The sequence below is a fragment of the Leuciscus leuciscus genome, assembly GCF_965113295.1.
Source record: "Leuciscus leuciscus genome assembly, contig: SUPER_2_unloc_9, whole genome shotgun sequence".
NCBI lineage: Eukaryota > Metazoa > Chordata > Actinopteri > Cypriniformes > Leuciscidae > Leuciscus > Leuciscus leuciscus.
This window is the reverse complement of record NW_028118555.1, coordinates 86,721-92,716: the sequence shown is the minus strand read 5'-3', so window position 1 is coordinate 92,716 and position 5,996 is coordinate 86,721.

The following is a 5,996-nucleotide window of genomic DNA, read 5'->3' as shown; positions in this document are numbered from 1 at the left end:
TGATCCCGGCAAGATTCGCTGCGACTCACTAGTAGCTCTTGTGAGGGTTGGCTCTTAAAAGAGCTGTTGAGTTTGATATTGTAGAGCTTTAAAAAAAAAAAAAGGACCAAGTAATCCTGCAAGACGGAAAGGAAGGTAATTTTAATACATTACTTGCAAATAGTCAGTTTATGTATAATTGTAGGATATTTTTTTCTGTAAAGAGTGTTGAATAATTAAATTTTAAAAGCATTTTTATATTACATTTACATTTACATTTACATTTATTCATTTAGCTGACGCTTTTTATCCAAAGCGACTTACAATTGCTATATATGTCAGAGGTCGCACGCCTCTGGAGCAACTAGGGGTTAAGTGTCTTGCTCAGGGACACATTGGTGTCTCACAGTGGATTCGAACCCAGGTCTCTCACACCAAAGGCATATTATAAGTTCACTGATATGTGGGGGCATTTCTATGAATAAAAGTACGTCTTTAATAGCAAGCAATAATCATGTGAAAATGATTTACATGCAAACGGGACAGTTATCAGCAGTGTAACTGGTCTGATTATGACAAAATAATCGAGTATCTGATGTCATGTGACAAGTAATATAAGCTTTTCCACCCCTGCAAACAGAGGTAGGTTATGAGGTGTGGAGAGACGTCATGTATCACTGGAACATAAACAGACGGGGACCAATTTGTAATAATTGTAATTAGTGGTGCACGATATATCGGCCGCCGATATAATATCGGCCGATATGGTCATTTTTTCACACATCGGTATCGTTCCGATGTCAAAATATGGCCGATGTGAACAGGCCGACATTTGACGTGTGAAGTTGAAGATGAAGTTGACGATGCTGACTCGATCTTAGCAGTAGTGAATGTGCCTGAGATAAATACACATTTCATACAGATGACATAAGCAGAGAACAGTCTGTTTTCTTTCGTTTTGAATTGTTCTGTTTAAAAATAGACATTTCAAGCTTTCTATATATGTCTCCGGTCTGTGAGGCAGGTAGATTTCGGTTCATTGATGAGACGCGCTCCAGGTTCACGCGCCCTCGCCTCCGTGTCCTGATTAAATATTTTCTACTATATTTACTTCTTATTTAATTCAATCCAGGCAATTGGTTGATGAAACATTTATCATTTACATTTACATTTAGTCATTTAGCAGACGCCCTTATCCAAAGCGACTTACAAATTAGGACTAAGTTCAGCGAGTCATCATAAAGAGGCAAAAGCAACAACAACGCAGGAAGTGCTCAAAATACGAAGTTCAGGTATTATTCAGAGTAGCATAAGCCTGATAAGTGATGTTTCAAAGGGAAAGGAATTTTTTTTTTTTTTTTTTTTTTTTTCTATAAGGTTAAGTGCTCACGGAAGAGATTGGTTTTCAGCTGTTTTTTGAATGTTGTCAGGGATTCTGCATTCCGGATGAGGGTGGGGAGAGCGTTCCACCAGCATGGAACTGTAAATGAGAATGTTCTGGAAAGTGATTTTGTGGCTTTCTGTGATGGAACCACGAGACGTCGCTCGTTGACCGATCGTAGGTGTCTGGTAGGGATGTAGACTCGTAGGAGTGAGTGAAAGTAGGAGGGAGCTGAGCCTGTGATAGTTCTGTAAGCAAGCGTCAGTGCCTTGAACTTGATGCGAGCAGCTAGAGGTAGCCAGTGCAGAGAGATGAACAGAGGAGTGACGTGGGCCCTCTTGGGCTCGTTGAAGACAAGACGAGCTGCAGCATTCTGGATCATCTGTAGGGGTTTGGTCGCACATGCTGGGAGTCCAGCCAGAAGGGCATTGCAGTAGTCAAGCCTAGAGATGACCAGGGCCTGGACGATAAGTTGTGTTGCATGCTCAGTTAGGAAAGGCCTGATCTTCCTGATGTTGTGCAGTGCAAACCTGCATGATCGAGCTGTCTTTGAAATGTGATCTGTGAAGGTCAGCTGGTCATCAAACGTTACTCCAAGATTTCTGACCGATCTTGATGGGGTGATTAATGATGACTCTAGCTGGATGGTGAAGTCGTGCTGTAGAGACGGATTGGCAGGGAGGACGAGAAGCTCAGTCTTTGCCAGGTTGAGCTGCAGGTGGTGTTCCTTCATCCATGTGGAGATGTCCGCCAGACAGCTTGAGACCCGTACAGCTACTGTGGGATCATCTGGTTGAAAGGAGAGGAAGAGCTGTGTGTCATCAGCATAGCAGTGGTAGGAAAAACCGTGTGCCTGTATGATGTGTCCCAGTGATGTGGTGTAGATGGAGAAGAGGAGGGGACCAAGAACTGAACCCTGGGGAACCCCTGTGGTCAGCTGATGTGCTCTGGATACCTCGCCTCTCCATGCGACCTTGAAGGACCTACCTGTGAGATAGGACTCAAACCAGTGGAGTGAAGTTCCTGTGATGCCCAGTGATGAGAGGGTGGACAGAAGGATCTGATGATTCACCGTGTCGAAGGCAGCAGACAGATCCAGGAGAATGAGGACTGAAGATTTGGAAGCAGCTTTTGCGATCCGTAGGGCTTCTGTGACTGACAGTAATGCAGTCTCAGTTGAATGTCCTTTCTTGAAGCCAGATTGGTTGACATCCAGCTGGTTGTTTAGAGACAAGAAGGATGTTAGTTGGTTGAAGACAGCTCTTTCAGGTGTCTTCGCAATGAATGGTAGGAGAGAGATAGGTCTGTAATTCTCTACCAATGATGTGTTTAGCGTTGGTTTTTTGAGCAGTGGAGTAACCCGAGCCTGCTTGAATGCTGTAGGGAAGGTGCCAGTGTGGAGGGATGAGTTGATGATGTGTGTGAGTGATGGTAGAAGTGTGGGAGAGATGGCTTGTAGAAGGTGTGAGGGGATGGGGTCAAGCGTGCAGGTGGTAGGGTGACTGGAGAGGAGAAGTGTAGATACTTCTTCCTCGGTTAGCGAAGAAAAGGAGGACAGAGGGGTATTGGCTGTGGAAGGGGTCGGTCTGGGTTCCTGTGTGTGTGGAGCTGAGAACTGACTGCTGATAGCTGTTGTTTTGTTGGTGAAGAAGGTCGCAAAATCGTCAGCAGTTAAGGAGGAGGCGGGAGGTGGTGGAGGTGGACAGAGGAGAGAGTTGAATGTCTTGAAGAGTAATCGTGTGTTGGAGGAGCTGTTGATCTTGTTGTGGAAGTATGAAGATTTTGCAGCATGAACATCAACAGAAAAGGAGGAGAGGAGAGATTGATACATACTCAGGTCAGATGCGTCTTTTGATTTGTGCCATTTCCTCTCCGCTGCCCTGAGTTTGGTCCGGTGTTCCCGAAGAACCTCAGATAACCAGGGGTTAGAGGGAGTAGTGCGTGCTGGCCTGGAGGAGAGAGGGCAGATAATGTCTAGAGAAGAGATTAGAGTGGAGCATAAGGTGTCCGTTGCGGTATTCACATCCAGAGATGAGAATTGTGAGGGTGGGGGAAGAGAGGATGACACGGCAGAGGAGAGATGGGAGGGGGAAAGTGAGCGCAGGTTTCGTCTGAAAGTGACTGGTGGTGGGGGTGGTGGTGCAGGGGTAGAGAGTTGTAGACTGAAAGTAATGAGGAAATGATCTGAAACGTGGAGAGGTGTCACCAGGATGTTTTCTGTGGTGCAGTTGCGTGTGTAAACCAGGTCCAGTTGGTTGCCTGATTTGTGAGTAGCTGTGGTGATGAGTCGTTTGAGATCGAAAGAGGCTAGGAGAGAGGTGAAGTCTGTTGCATGTGGCTTTTCGAGATGAATGTTGAAGTCACCGAAGACTAGAAGTGGGGTGCCGTCCTCAGGGAAAGTGGACAGCAGCACATCCAGCTCATCTACAAAGTTACCCAGCTGACCTGGGGGGCGATAAATGACTACAATATGGATTTTAATGGGGGTTGTAAGTGTAATAGCATGATATTCAAATGAGTTGTTGTTGCATAGAGAAGAGAGCGTGGAGTATTTGCAATTGTTAGAAACGAGAAGCCCTGTACCCCCACCTCTCCCAGACTGGCGAGGGGAGTGGGAGAAGGAGAAATTGCTAGAGAGAGCAGCAGGGGTTGCTGAGTCTTCTGGACGAATCCAGGTCTCAGTCAGCCCCAAGATACTAAGAGTAGAATGAGATGCAAAGGCTGGAATGAAGTCAGCTTTATTGACTGCTGACTGACAATTCCATAGACCCACGGAAAGAGAGAGAGGAGTATGTGAGGATGTGAGGATGGGACGCAGATTGGCAGTATTGCGCTGCCTATTGCGCGTGATGGTATTACGTTATTGTATTAATAATAACTAAAGTAGCCTACCTATCAAAATTAAGATACAATTAATACAAAACGAAATTAAATTTAAAGACAGGCTTTTTGTGCTTTCTGTTTGAGGTCTCTGTGAAAGTTTTAAAGCAGTCTTAGTGGCGCTTTCAGAGCGCTCAAGTCAACTGTCCCGTCCGTAACATTGTTAACGCAGTCCAGTGCGACTTATGTTTTTTTCCTCTTCATGACACATTTTTGACTGATCGTTTTTTGACTCGTAGATATTTGAATATATTGCTTGATATTTGATACCCGTTCGAATTAGATTTTTCTCAAAAGTGACAGCACGTGTGATTTGTGGATTACTGATAAGCGCGAGTGGAGAAACAGGCGTTTATTGATTCATTCTCAGTGTTGAGAAACGTATAGCCTTCATGTGTTACGTTATTGTATTAATAATAACTAAAGTAGCCTACCTAATTATGTTACATATTTATTTTGTATGAAAACTAGCGCGTTCATTACTTGTGGATTAAAAAGTAGGCTACCGTTGTATCAGTGCTGCGCGAGCTCTCTCTCTCACAAACACGGACGCGTGCACACACAGAGAGAGAAGATAATTGTAAAATGAAAAATTGACGGGCTAAGTTTAAATTTTGTTCTTGCTTGTTTTTTTTCTGTCAAAATATCAGAAAGTATTTTGTATTATCCATCCGTGTTTTTAAAATTCGTTAAATGACGGACGTTTTACTGTTAACACAGCCCATGTCGGATTGGTCTTATAGCCTAGGCTACTTGTTATTATTTTAAGAATGATTCGTTATGCTATTATTGGACTCCTGTCTATTCATTGTCAACTGTTTTCTATAAATATGTTTGTATTGGCTAACATTTATTCAGTTAATGAGTGTCCTGTTTAAAATGTGCAATGTTCAAACGCAAAGACAGCACGTCACAAATAGAAGCCCTTTTCCCTGTGGTATTTTTTAGTATCATATCGAGGGCTTGGAACCAGAGGGGCGTAAGTGGCATTTTGGGCGAAAATGAGTTCTATATATCAAATTAAAGGTCTTGATGAGCTCTATCTAGTTGTGCCAAAAAGACGCATCAGAAATCAACTTGTATTGAATAAAGCAACAAAACAACAAAGACCTAACACAAAAGTTTGAGCATTGTTTGGAGCCAGAGGGGCGTATGTCCACTTACGCCCTTCTGGCTCTAAAAAATACATGTATGGCCTACACATTGTTTGGAGCCAGAAGGGCGCAAGTGGCATTTGACAAACTTTATTTCATAAATGAGAATTGAAATTAAACGGTTAGAAATGATCAAATTAAATGACTATGTATACAGTATTTTAAATAAAATGAAAAGTTATGAAGTTAGAGTGTTTTTAACCAATGTTTTGACCAATCATTTCTGCATTGATCAGCAGATACGCCCTATTTTTCTTTAGACGAATTGGAAATGTTTGGTGCCAAAAAGGCGTATTTGATGTTTTTGCCATATTTTCAAGATTTTGCAAGGTTTTAGAATATGTTCATCGTGTTAATATTCCATAATATGTTCACTTAAGAACTTACTCATATAAGTATGTATGTGGTTGCAATGTTGTGGTTGAAGGTTAATAAATACAGTTGATTGAAGTGTGGTCAAAATTTTGTTTTGGCTCTCCTGTAAAGTTTGTCAAATGCCACTTACGCCCCTCTGGTTCCAAGCCCTCGATATTTGGATATTGGAATAATAAATAAAGTAGCCTATCTTAATTTTACACAATGTTCCTGTTTTTTGTGTGTTT